This window comes from Pristis pectinata, chromosome 5, assembly GCF_009764475.1.
Source record: "Pristis pectinata isolate sPriPec2 chromosome 5, sPriPec2.1.pri, whole genome shotgun sequence".
NCBI classification, from domain to species: Eukaryota; Metazoa; Chordata; class Chondrichthyes; order Rhinopristiformes; family Pristidae; genus Pristis; species Pristis pectinata.
Window position 1 is genome coordinate 50552895 of NC_067409.1, and position 14664 is coordinate 50567558.

The following is a 14664-nucleotide window of genomic DNA, read 5'->3' on the forward strand; positions in this document are numbered from 1 at the left end:
AAGAGGAGCATACTACTGCCCTGACCACCATTTCCACTGCTCTAACTGTGCAATAACAAAGTAAGAAACAGACCTTACTAGAACCTCACCTTAGCCTCCACTCACTTCCTTCTCCTCTTCTTGCTAAAGCCTCAAGGTCCCACTCCAACAATAGCTGCTCTGCTTTACCCTGACTTTTTAATGGATGCTAATTAGCCAATCAATTATTAACTAACAGTTTGCAAGTGTGCCTCTTTTAGGGTTCTGCTCAGTGAAACTTCCATAACAAGTCCTGAGACCTACCTACCTTTATTCTCTCAAGCCTTTTGCTACAAGTCCCAGTTCCTGCTCAGTGAAACTCACACCACAAGTCCTGAGACCTACATTCTTTATACTCGCTCACCTCTCGCTCAAAGTCCTGGCGCCTGCTCAGTGAAAGCTGTGGATTAGGTTTCAGCAGAAGACGTATTAAGGCTGAGATGCAGCTATGCAATGTTTATGAGCTGGAAATTGAGAGGTTTATGCTGTAGCAGATTTGTGGATGAAAAATCATCTGTGTCAAACAGAGCATCAAAGTTGTGAATCACTTTCTTGGCTTCGGGCAGTTTCCTAGAATGGGAATGGTGGCTGAGGAGTTGCGTTTATGGCAGCTATCAAGGAATCTTTTCTTGTATCCCCATATTTAGTTGTAGGAAATTTTTGATAGTCTGTAATTAGGGTTGTGACAAATCTGCTATCGTTGAGTGGTACAGAAAGGATGATGATATGAAACAACAGAGAATCATTGGGGTGCATGTGTCACTTAATGTTGTTCCTTAATGATTATTGCAGTATGCAGGTGGATGCGAAATGAGAGGCACAGGATAGATTCTTCAGCTCCAGAGGTAACTCGATGGAAATGAAAATCCTTGATTATGATCCAATAAATAACAATGGAACCAAGCAAGTACATTTCCAACTAGGCGAACAGTAGAAGCTAGCCATTGGAGAAGAATGATATGATATTGGAGAAGAATGTGTCGAAGACTATAATTAGCTAGAGAAGGATGAAGAGGGGGAGTTCAATGTCATTGCAAAGAATATAGTTTGTGACACCAATGAAGCTGAGTCAATTGTAGCAGGACTGGAAACCATATTAGAAACAGGAAATGTGACTTTGCATTCAAGGACTTCAAGTAGGTAAGGGAGGATGAAGATTGACGTGTCAGTAAGGTCAAGGATATATTTTTTGAGAGTATGGGAGATGATGCAAATGATGAATAGCAACTGCAGCATGTAATAAACAGAGCTAGGCCATTTCACAATCAATGCATAAGATCGACCTGTCACATCCGTTCGTGAGTGGTGGTGAACAGATGGGAAGAGGATGCTCAAAGATCATTCTATCCTCAAGGCTAAAGCATTTGCAGCCATCTTCAGTCAGAGGTGCCTAATGAATGATCCATAGTTGCCTCCAAGGTCCTTGCTGTTACAGAAACAAGTAGATGGTCAATTCTGTTTACTAAATGTGATATCAAGAAAGGGCTGACAGCAAAGGCAGCGGGACCTGATAATATTTTGGCTCTTTTGCTGGACACCTTTGCTCCAGAGCAAGCTGTGCCTTTAGCCAAGATATTCCAATTATAGCTACAAGACTTGTATGGAAGTCTATGTATGTATCTATGGAAAATGCACAGATATATACTGATAGCTAAAAAAGCAGGACAAATCCAGATTGGCAGATTAAAATCTACTTCAGCTATTAGCAAATTGATGAAAGATGTCATCAACAGTACTATGAAGTGCTACTTAATAAGTTGTTCACTAATGTTCAGTTTGTGCTTCACCCAAGGTGACTTGGCTCCAATCTTATTAAAGCTTCGGTCCAAACAAAGACCACGGAACTGAATTCCATAGTTGAGGTGAGAATACTGCTCTTGGCATCAAGACAGCATTGGGCAAATGTAGCATCAAGAATTATTGATAAAAGTAAAGCGGAAGATAATTTAGCAGAAAGCTTTCCACTGGTAGGAATCATACCTTACATAACTGGAGATAGTTGTAATTGTTGAAGGTTAATCACTCCAACTCCAAACTTCACTTTCTAAGGCATTTTCTCAGCTGAGTAGCACTTGGTGGCTTCATTGGTGAACTTTCTTGCATTTTAATCTCAAGAAATGGGGCCGTTTGCTGATGATTTCAGTGTTCAGTTGCATTTGCAGCTCCTCAGAAAATGAAGCAGCCAATACCTCGACAATAGTTAGATGGCAAGTAATCTTGATGCTGCACGAGTGATGAGCAACGCCAACCTGAAACAAGAGTTTAATTACCCACTATTCATAGCCAGTGGCTTACCATTGACATTCTGGGGTGTCACTGTTGAAAAGAAATGTAACTGCATCAGCCTCATGAGTGTTGTGGCTACAAGAGTGGGTCAGAAGCTGGGAATCCTTACTTACAATCTGACATCCTAAAGCCTTTCCACCATTTACAAGGCACACATTGTGAATGTAATGAAATAACCATCTACTCAGCTGGATGAATGCAGTTCAACAATATCTCAGATAAGGCATCCTGCGTTTAGCACTCTATCTACTACCGTAAACATTCACTCCATTCAATCCCAGCTCACTTTAGCAGTAAAAATAGTATAACTTGTGGAAGTCGGTCATAAAGCCTATCCCAACAGCATCTCCCAAACTCATGACCTGCACAACCATGTGCAAGTTGAGAAGACATGAAGGCAACCACCTCCAAATTCCTCTCCAGTCTCACGCCATCCTGGATTGGGAAATTTGCCATTCCTTGTTTCTTCTTGCCAACAATCATGGGTACTATCACAAAAAGGGCTGTGGCAGTTAAAGATGCTGTGGGTTTCCTCCCACATTCCAAAGATGTACGGGTAGGTTAATTTGGGTTTAAAATGGGCGGCGCGGACTCGGTGGGCCAGAAGGGCCTGTTACCACGCTGTAAATAAAATTTTAAAAATGTAACTGTTTACCACAACCTCAGAGGCACTTGGTGATGGGATTGCTGGTGGATGGTGCAAGATTCAAAGAAAGAGAACTGTTAATAATGTCAACTAAATTGTGTCTTCGAAGGGGAGTTGGATGGTTAAACTTTGTTGAAAATAAACGGTAAATAGGCTCCGTAAACTGGATGAGCATGGTGAGAGCAAGACAGGAGATGGAATAGAATCTGGTGAGAGAGAGAAACACAATTTTTGGACTTGCCCAGCAGAGAACCAGACCATTGAAAGTGGGAAGATTTGCAAGTGTAGCGGTAAAGAATTTGAGATGCTTGAACTGCGTTCATCTAGGACAGCAGATGGTTATTCCATTACACTCATGACTTGTGCCTTGTGAATGGTGGAAGGTTTTGGGGGTCAGGTGGTTAGTAAAAATTCCCAGCCTTATTTTCATGATTCCTTGCATCTTTCCCACAGCTCATTTCCTCATTAAGCTTGGTATCATCAGGGACTTTGAATACCATATATTTGTTTTTTAATCTTTGTTATGAATATAAATTGACATCCCTGTGATATTCTACTTGTAGCAGTTACTTATCTGAAAACAATTTATTTCCTACTGTTTTCTATCATTTTTATCATTGGTCCATCCATGCTAATATTATTTCCCAATAGCATGAGCTCCTATTGAACATCTTTTTGCATGCTGCCTTATGAAATACTGTTTGTTAAAACAACTACCACTATTTTTCTATCGTCTACTCTAACAGTTAAAACTCCAAGAAAGCTATTAAATGTATTAACACAAGGCTAGTTTACTAGGCTGAGTTCCAACAGATTGAAGGGCAGGTAAAATAACTCTATTTTTGTTATATATAAAAAGAAAGTACAGAGTGGTCCATTATCAAATATGTTATATCAATGCATTTGATAAACAGTGCTAGGATTGGGCAAAGTCATCACGGACACATCCACTCTGCTTGTTACATTCTCAAAAAATCTTCTAGAATTTTTTTGAGGATGTAACTAGTAGAGTGGATGTGGAAGAACCAGTGGCAATGATGTATTTGGACTTCAAGACTGGTTTCGATAAGGTTCCACGTAGGAAAGTTGAAAATTAAAACAGAATGGGATACCGACATGGATAGAGAAATGGGTGGCAGACGGTGGTGGGATACTGCAGGGATAAAAGCTAGGATCCCAGCTGTTTACAAAATATGTTAATAATTTAGATGAGGGAACTAAATGCAATATATCCAAGTTCGCAAAAGACACAGCTAGCTGGGAGTAGGATGCAAAGAAGCTCCAGTGCAAATTGGACAGATTAAGATAGTGGGCAAATGCATGGCAGAGGTAGATAAATTTTGAATTTATCCATTTTAGTGGCAAAACATCAGGAAGAGAGACAGGAAGACTTGTGTGCATCTGTACTAGTCACTGCTAAAGTGCAGCAGATGATTAAGAAGGCAATTGGTATATGGGCCTTCATAGTGAAAGGATTTGTGTACAGGAGCAGAGATGTCTTGCTACAGTTATACAAGGCTTTGGTGAGATCATACCTTGACCATTCTTTGCAGTTTTGGCTTTGTTATCTGAGGGAGTACAATGAGGGTTCACCAGACTGATTTCTAGGACGGCAGGACTGACATAGGAAGAGAAATTGGACTGAGAGGAAGGAAAAATAATGATGACTGGCTGTTCTAGTGAATAGAAGGCTGTTTCTAATGAGGTTCCACAAGATATTGCTATATCCTAATTTTTGAAGTATGGCATTAATTTAACCTGTATGTACAAGCCATGACAAAGAATGTTTTGGATACAAAAGAAATGAAATTAATATAAGGAATGATCCTGTAGACTAAAAGAGGACAAGAAGAATGGTCAAGTGGATACAAAGGTAGCAAATAAAATTCATTCCAGATAACAATGAGGTAATGCATCTTGGGAAAGCAAACAAGACATGTCCATGTATATAGTAAAATACTAAAAAGTTTTAAAGAATGAGGATCTGTAGTAAATGTACACAAATTCCTGAAGTTAAATTTATAAGATACTTATGCAATATTTATTAGATGATGCACAGACTATAAGAGCTTGGATGTCATACTGAACTATTTGTTACGCTAATTAGTCCACTGTCAGAGTTACTGGATACTGTTTTTGTCACCACATTTACAGGAAAGATATGATAACACTGGAGGAGATCTCTTCTTCTTAGATAGCCCTTCAAAGTTGATAGTGACTTACTTTCATTCCAATTCTGTGGGTTCCAGTGAAGGATTCACAAACTTATCCATGGGTTGGACAGAGGGTACTTGGCAGGCCAGGTGGATAGTGTGGGAAGTGGTGTATTCTAGCTGTTTTTCTTTGACTTCCTTGTGCTATTGACAACGAGACTTGAAGTTATAATTGCTCCTTATCAGATGAACTTGGTTTTGATTGCTTAAAAAGCCAGAGATTTCCACTTGAGGATATTACATTTGTTTTAAGGAGGCTTTGAGAACATTTTTGATGCATTATGTCAGTTCTCCTGGCAATCTCTTTCTGTGATAAGTATGCCTGTTCTGAGAATCTGGCTTGGAGCATGCAAATGATGAGGTCCTTCATTGAATCTGACTGAATGTCATTGGAGCTTCAATGTTAGGGATGATGGTCCTGGAGAGGAAATTGATGTTGGTTTATCTTGCTTTGAATTAGAAGGATTTTGCAGACAGTGTTGGTAGTACCTCTCCTGTGCTTTGAGATGCCTGTTGTAGGTAGGTCAGGTTTCTGGAATGTACAGGTGGTTTAGGATTACTGTATTTTAGTGCTGGATTTTAGGTCTTGATCATTGAACGCTTTTTTCCCTCAGATGGCCAAAGGCTATGCTGGCGCACTGAGGCAGTGGTGAATTTTGTTATCTATATCTGCCCTTATTCAGACATGACTCCTAAGCTATGGAATGTGTTCATCGGTTTTCAGGGTTATATTGTGCTCCTTTATTGTTGGGGGTTTGGTGTTGTGCAAGGGGGCAGGTTGGTCGAAGATTCTCATTTAGTGGATGTTCATTGTAAGGTTATTCTCAAGCTTTGTTGAAGGAGTCAACCACAACTTGGAGCTCTGCGCATCTGCAAATATCATCTGTGTACTGCAGCTTGATGATGGAGGTTGTGTGACTTTGATTCTGGAGTGGAACTGTAGAGGCACAGCAGAGAGATCATGTCCATAGTAGCTCTTGATGGATAGAACTCGCTTTGCAATTTGGGGTGTACCTTCAAAGCCATTTGGAGGAGGCAGAGAAAGAAGACTTACAATGTTTTTTCTCAGTGGAAGATGGCAGTGAGATTCCTCTGCAGTTATTGTGGTTGGCTTTTTCCCATTCCTTGCAGATGGTTATGATTGTGGTATCTCTGAGGTCCATGTCTTTCTCATTCCAGATGAAGGAAATAAGGCTGGGAATTTGCATCAGTTTTAGAACTTAAAAGAGGTAGTCTGCTTCTGATGCTTTATTGTTTTCCAGTTGGCTTATAGCCCTTTTGTTTTCATGTTGATCTAGGGTAGCAACAAGACTGGACTGGGTATTGTATTGTGGGATGGAATCAAGAATGCTTCTGCCAAGGGAAGAATCCTGGTTGAGGTTCTTTCATCCTCTTCCCAGCAACTGCTGACTACAATTTTGCTGTCCTTGATAAACAGTGTGCTCGGCTCTTTTGGCAGTTGGGCCATAGGTAGTATTGATGGTGCTGAAGAATCCAAACATTCTGATTATCAGCTTGTGCTGGACTTTATTCGTTTCATGCAAGATCTGTTTAGGTCATGAGATTTTTCTTGGTCTTCGGGTGCCTGTAAAATCGCTTTTGTTATCTTGAAGCATGATGAAGTTTCCAATATGAAAATGTCTTGCATTCTTGTTTATTTAGGTCCTGGATCTCCTAGTTATTTCTGATCAATGCAGTGGAGAAGCAAAGAGTCTCTTCACAGGGGCTAAGCATGGTACAGGGCAATCCAGACATAGTGGATGCTCTGAGACCTTTGACACTAATTTTATTGTGACAGTATTTCTTTTTTTTAAATTAAATTATTAAAAAATTTTTTAAAAGTTTTATTTACAGCGTGGTAACAGGCCCTTCTGGCCCAACGAGTCCACGCTGCCCATTTTAAACCCAAATTAATCTACCCATACGTCTTTGCAATGTGGGAGGAAACCGGAGCACCCGGAGGAAACCCACGCAGACACGGGAGGACGTACAAACTCCTTACAGACAGCAACGGGAATCGAACCCCGATCGCTGGCGCCGTAATAGCGCTGCGCTAACTGCTACTGTTGCTGCCATTGTTGTGTGACCCAGCTGATTTAAAAAAAACGAGTGAATTAGGGAGTGGTCAGTCTGTTATCATCAGCATGTGCTGTACAAACATCATTATGGTCTCCCACTTGGTGTGATCTAATAGTTGCCACTGTCTTGATTGAGGGTGTTGCTATGAGATTTTTTACTGATGAAATAGGATATTGGTTATGATGAGGCTTTGTACCAAGCATTTCATCAGGATAGTGATTCAGTTGAAATAGCTTTCCTTCATTATTCACATCTTTCAGAGATTTGCATCCATTCCTACCCTTGTATTGAAGTCACCAGGCATCCACCTTCATCCAGGATGCAGGCCATGGTTTTCTCAAGATTTGGAATATAAATCTTCTTTTGCCTTTTCTGTAGATTCCAAAGTTGGGCACATATGTCAATGACTATGGCAACCTGGTTCCACATTGGAGTGAGCAGGAGGATCATGAAACTTTTAGTTATCCTATTAGTGGAGTTACTGAGATGCCAGATCTCTCTGTTTTTTAATGATATTGTTCTTCCAAATGCCCCTTCTGGAAGATTTTACCATGGCTTTGTACTGTGAGATGGTCATCTTGTCCATCATATCTCATTCAGGGTGGGTGATGTCAGATCATCTTAGCTCAATGATAAAAGGGCAACATTCAGATTTGTCACAGTTAAAGTTATCCTTTAGGATCCTGACTTCCCAGAACCTGAACTTCATATTGAGAAAGGAAAGGTCCAGAGTATGATTTATTTTCATGTGGATTACCCATTGCACACCAGCCATCCACCCCTTAGATGCCCATCAGCAGCAGCATTAATATACACCACATCAATCTGTAACTTCACAGGCTAGCATATTCCTAGCTTCACTGTCATAATCAAGCCAGAGATCAACATGTTGTTTCATTGAGAGGTGCAGAATTTTAGTCATTAATGGTGGCAAACAATTAAACAGCTAATTATGTTTAATTTTTTTAAATTGTTTAATTAATAATTAATTAATAATTACTTAGAAGTGTTCAGTGGGTGATCTAATCTATCTTGGTTTCCTATTGATATCCCCACCATTAAGAGGCCAGTCTTCAACCAATTTGATTCACTTATGTTGTATCAATAAATGGGATGAAAACATTAGACTAGACAACTTCTCAGCTATAATAATGAAGATTTGCAATCCGGAGCTCGCAGTACTTCGAGAAAGGCTAGTTCCAAATACAGTTACAACAACTGACATTCACCTGACAAATGTAAAACAAATTGCCCATTTATATCCTGTTCACAAAATGCAGAATGAATCTAAACTGGCTAATTTCTACTAAATAGGTCTATTTTCAATCATTAGCCAAATGATGGAAGATGTCATAAGTCTACTCTCAATCATCGGCTTCTTTCTCTTCAAAAAAAACTGTGCACTGATGTCTGGTTGTGTTTCTGTCAGGATCACTTGGTTTGAGCAGCAATACACAAAACACTGGAGGAACTCAGCGGGTCAGCCAGCATCTATGGAGGGAAATGGACAGCAGACGTTTCAGGTCGAGATGATTCATCTGGAAAGGACATTTGTCCATTTCCCTCCACAGATGCTGCCTAACCTGCAGAGTTCCTCCAGCATTTTGTGTATTGCTCCAGATTCCAGCATCTGCAATCTCTTGAGTCTCCACTTGGTTTCAGAACTGTGAACAACATTGATCTAGGCATGGACAAAAGAGCTGAATTTCAGAAGTGAGATGAGAGTGATTGCCCTTATTCCTATGTCCTTATGACGTAGCAGGAGGCCATATTACCTATCAGTTCTATACTGGCTCCCAGAACAATCCTATTCTCCTACTAATTTTCCCTGTAAACATTCTCCCCACATCCACATCAATTCTAACACCCCTTCGCACAAGGGGCAAATTTACAAGGACTAGTTGACCTACCAACTTGCACATCTTTGAAATGTGGTAGGTAGCTGGAGCACCAGGAGAAAACCCATACAATCACAGGGAGAATGTGCAAACTCCACATAGACAGTACCAGAGATCAGGATCAAACCCGGGTTGTTGGATCTGAGGCAATAATTAGCTGAGCCACTGTGCTGCATTTGACATCAAAGCAGCATTTGACCAGATGTAGCATCAAGGAGCCTGGTAAAACTGAACTCAGTGACATCAAGGAGAAAACGCTGCAAAGACTATACGTCATATTTCAGGCAAAGGAACTGACCTCCAAAGGGCTGTTGGAGGTCAATCATCCCAGCTCCAAAGTGCCACAGCAGAAATTTGTCTGCAGTGTTCTAAAGTGAGTCATCTTCAACTCATTCATCAGTGACCTTCCTTCCAGTGTAAGGTAGAAGTGATGTTCACGAGTTGCACAATATTCAATGCCACTCAACTCTTTGGCAAATGAAGCAGTCCATGCTTGCATTGTGAGATAACCTCAACAATATGTAGGCATTGGCTGATAAACAGCAAGTTATATTTGCATCACCAGTATCAGACACTGACAGTCTCCAACAAGGGATAGTCCCAGACAGCAATTGGGTCATTGGAGCTATGTGGCAGCAGCTCTCTCTCCTGTACTATTTTGCCATCGCACTCACACTCTAAGCTCTGTCTTTTGCCATCCACAAAGTTCTAATGAAGCCCAGCATAATCATCCATCTAAACAAGGAATCAGGAGGGCTAATAGGAGCCATGAAATGTCCTTGGCATTAAGATTAAGGAAAATCCCAAGGCATGTTTACGTATATTAGAAATGATGGGGTAGCTAGGGAAGGGGTAGTTCTACCCAAGGTCAAAGGAGGGAATTTATGCCTGGAGCCAGAGGAAGTGGGTGAGTTACTACATGAGTACTTTGCATCAGTGTTCACCAAGGAGAAGCATTTGGATGATGGTGAGATGGTGTTGACGTTCTAGGACATGTTGATATTAAGGAGGAGATGATCAGGCTCTTGAAGAACATTATGATGGATAAGTTCCCATGGCCTGATAGGATCTATCCCAGGATATTGAGAGGGGAAAGGCAGGAAATTTCTGGGATCATGGAAGAGATTTTTGTATCCTCTTTAGCCACAGGAGAGGTCCCAGATGACATGAGAATAGCCAGTGTTGATCCTTTGTTTAAGAAGGGCATTTGGGATAATCCAGCAAATTTTAGGCTAGTGAGCCTAACAACAGTGGTAGGGGAATTATTAGAGATTCTTAGAGACAAGATTTATTCTCATTTGGAAAAGATTGGATTTATTAGGGACGGTCAACACGGCTTTGTTTGGAAGAAGTCATGTCTCACAAACTTGATTTGAGGTTTTTTTTGAGGAGGTAATGAAGATGATTGTGGGTAGGACAGTGGATGTTGCTTACGTGGACATGTGTTTGATAAGGTCTGTCTTGGTAAGGTGATCCTTACCGGGGTGGTGGGTGGAAGGTTAAAGGAGATTTACAAGACTTTTTTTTTAAACACTTGAGGGCAGTAGGTGCCCGGAATGCACTGTCAGGGTAAGTAGTAGAAGCATATACGATAGCAACATTTGAAAAGTATCTTGGATAGACACATGAACCAGCAGGGAATAGAGGGATGGCAGACTGGATTAGTTTAGAGCAGGAAGGTTGGATTAATTTAGATTAGCATCATTGTCGGTGCAAACATCATGGGCCTGAAGACCTGTTCCTGTGCTGTAGTGCTCTATGCTCTTAGTCTAGGCATGTTGCAATTTACAGTTCAGAAAATTGAATTCAACAGTTTCAGATCCACCAGCTTTTGTTCATTTGTTAGAATTTGCCAGTTCTCTTGGAAGTCATTGAACCTAAACTAGGTTTTGCTTGATCTTATACTGTAGATATTTCCAGCATTCTCTTCCCTTTTTAGATTTCCAGCAACTGCTATGCTCTGTCTCTCACTGTTCAAGCATGTTCTTTTTTTTAAAGTTCTATCTCTAATTGCCTTCTTTCATCTATGAACTAGACAGCTTAGAAAGCATTGAGTAACCTGGACAATCTTGGTCTACATCCCATCACAGACATTCCCCTTTTGTCTGCAACTCAGAACATACTTATTTTCTCACTTCTCTAGTTCTGAAGGATTATTGACCTGAAGTGTTGACTCAGTTTCTTTCTGCAAAATGCTGCTATTTCCAGCACTTTCTTTCCATTTATAAAAAAAATAATTTTGTTTGCTTATTGCTTTTATTGCAATTTTTAGTAACCTGAATTCAAATTCTGAACCTGCTTTGCTGGGTTTCAATTTGCAATCCCTCAATTATTGGTCCAAGAATGGATGACTAATCCAATAATTTACACTTCAATAATTTGGTTATGGGGTTTAGTTTGTTGTTGAAAGTCTGCATATATTTTGCTTCCTATTTTGTCCAATTCTTCCAATTTTCTTACAGACCAAAGAAAAGTCTATTGAACAGTTATTTAAGTGCTCCAGGAAAATTTTAGACATCATTTTGCTTTGAGACTGAGAATAATGATTTCTTTTGTGTGCAAGAATGCAGCAGTTAATAACAACCTCCGACAACCATTTCTAATATATTAGAAAAGAACAGAGCTTGCAGAAGTGTCCCACAGCAGTGATTCTCTGACAGTTTCTGTATGCTAATGAGAAGCTACTGCCCTTAATGGCTCTTAAGACTGTATTTTATGCATGTTCCTAATGGTGAAGGAAATTTTCACATTTTTATTTATGCTGATGTAATTGCCTATAGTTTATCTTGAGTAATTGAATACAGACAATCTTTGGGTTACAGAAATTCACCTTTTAAGGAATTCACAAATTACTACCCAAAAATCTGAGACATGGAATAAAATTCACTATTTGGGGAATTTTTGTGGAAAAAAATGAAATAGACACAAGATGCAAAAAAACCAAATTATGGCTCTGTTTATTTTTTCCCAACTCATTTCTTGACAAATGCACAGTTAATATGGCTCTTTTTTTTAAGCAGGGTGGGTTCATTTGCTTTCTAGCAGTTTTTTTTCCACCCCAAGAGTTTTCCATGTTATTTACCCTCAAGATGCCTAAAGCAGGGCTAGCAAATTTAAGTGCAAGTTATAAATTGTTGAGTTATGTCATTAAACTATTTTACCTATATTTGATATGCATTCAGCCTGAAGGCTGGAAGGTGATGTGCAGACGCGAGAGATGGCCAATTACCTCCACCAGCCCTTTTTTTTCCTCTTTCATCTGTCTCTACCTATTACCTTCCAGCCTTCAGTTTGTTTTTCTGCTCCAGATTACAGCATCTGCAGTTGCTTGCGTCTCCACTGCAGCTGCTGGCTACTTAAGAGATTTGTTTTGAAAACTGACAAGGAAATCTCATAAGTAGACCCCTGCCATGAACCAGCAGCTGTGGTATTATCATTACTGTTGAGAGAAAAAACATTCCATCGGAGCGCATCTTCACTTATAACATGCGATTCAATGGAAAATGAAGTTTTGCATTACAGAATATCACGATATGGATGGTTTCTGGAATGCATGGAATATTGGGTGACATTGGCAAAGTTCTTTTCATCACCTGGTATTTGTTATCGTAGATGGTGATGGGACACTATTTTGAAACATTACAATGTTTTTCAACAATGGTGGTGAAAGAATATTTCAATTTTTTGTACTGATGTTGTGATTTCTCCATGTTAGGTTAATATATCACTTGAAGTAAAGGTTATTGTAATCCAATCATGCTGTTCTGGTGGGTGTCATGGGAATACATGCTAGTGTTGAAGTAAACTTGGTGATTACAGCATCCCCTGTAAATAGCACATACTGCAGTCATATTATGCCAGTGCTGGACAGGAGGGAGTGACGGTAGTTTTCTCTTGGGGGCATTGCTGGTTTCTAAGGGTTGCTGCAACTGCATTTATTCAGGCTCATATTTTTGTCACATTTCATGACTTGAAAAATGTAGACAGTAAAGAGATTTTGAAGATTCAGGAGGTAAATTATTGAGAATTTTACTTTTGCCATGCAGTCATGGCATTGGGTTGTATGGGAAGTCAACCATTCAATTAATTAACATTGAGTAGCATTGTGAAGCAATTCTTCCTGATTTGTAAGAATAGTTGTTCCTCAACAAAAATTGCATTATAGGAAAGCTCCAATAATTGGCTGCAAAAAACAAACTGCTGGAGGAACTCAGCTGGTCAAGCAGCATTTGTGGAGGCAGAGGGACAGATGACATTTTAAATTGAGACCCTGCATCTGGGTTGAGTGTAGAAGGGAGATTGCCAGTATAAAGAGGTGAGGGGGAGGGGGAGGCATAAGCTGGTAGGCGATAGGTGGAACCAGATGAGTAGGGCATTAATGGGCAGATGGAGCCAGGTTGGGGCAGGGGGTGGGGGGAATAGGGTGAAAGTAGAGACAACAAAGGGCTGCAGATTCTGGAACCTGATAAGGAAGGTGATAAGTAGAATCAGATAAGGGAGGAATAATGGGTAGATGGAATCAGGTGAGGGAAGGAAGAGAAAGCGAGAGGATGAGTTCAGAAGGAGAAAAGAATATAGGGTGTGGTTACCTGAAATTGGAAAATTCATTGTTCATACCACTAGGTAAAAGATCACCCAGACTGATTGAGGTACCATTCTTGTTTCCGTTTGGTCTCACCCTGGCAGTGGAGAAGGCCACTGTGCGAATAGTGTGCAAATAGTAAGGGGAGTTGACTCCAGCCCCCCATTACCCAGTTTCTTTCCCCTCCTGCAACTGGTTCCATCTGCCCATCATCTCGCCCTTATCTGGATCCACTTATCACTTCCTTACCAGATTCCAGAATCTGCAGCCCTTTGTTCTCTCTGTTTATCACCTTCCAGCCTCTTGTCTCCACCTGCCCCTTCTCCTCCCCTCACCTGGCTCCATCTGCTCATCATCCCCCTCTTCACTGCTTCCACCTATCACCTAACAGCTCCTGCTTTACCTCCTCCCCCTCGCCTCTTTATACTGGCTATCTCCCCCTCTACACCCTCAGTCATGATGCAGGGTCTCAACCCGAAACATCAACTATCTCTCTGTACCTCCACAGATGCTGCCTGATCCGTTGAGTTCTTCCAGCAGTTTGTTTTTGGTCGAGATTCCAGCGTCTGCAGTTTCTTTTCCCCAACTATCTGATCTCTAGTTGCTTGGAAATTCTGATGTCTGTACATCTGCCTCACCAAGTGCTGCTTCCTCAAAACTCACAATGTTCCCTGGAAAAATTTTATACAACTGTGTAATATCAAACAAAAGTGAATTTAAAGTATATTAATAGGAGTAATATCAAATAGTCTAGAAAATCTGTAACAGTGCCAAAATACCGAGTATGCTGGATTGTCGGAGCTTTACTGTACATTTACTCTGACTGTCCGCTGATAATTATTCAACCAGCCGCAAGCTCTATTCTCACAATTTATGTAATTACAGCAGAGCTAAAGATTTTGTAAATGTTTGTATTTTAACATGCGACTCATTATTTATTCC

The 14664-nt window shown here is 40.4% G+C and overlaps 1 protein-coding gene across 1 annotated transcript in view; it reads left to right on the forward strand.

Moving 5' to 3' along the window:
* The window catches only part of grb10b (growth factor receptor-bound protein 10b), a 135425-nt gene that overhangs the window by 40909 nt on the left and 79852 nt on the right, over positions 1-14664 (forward strand).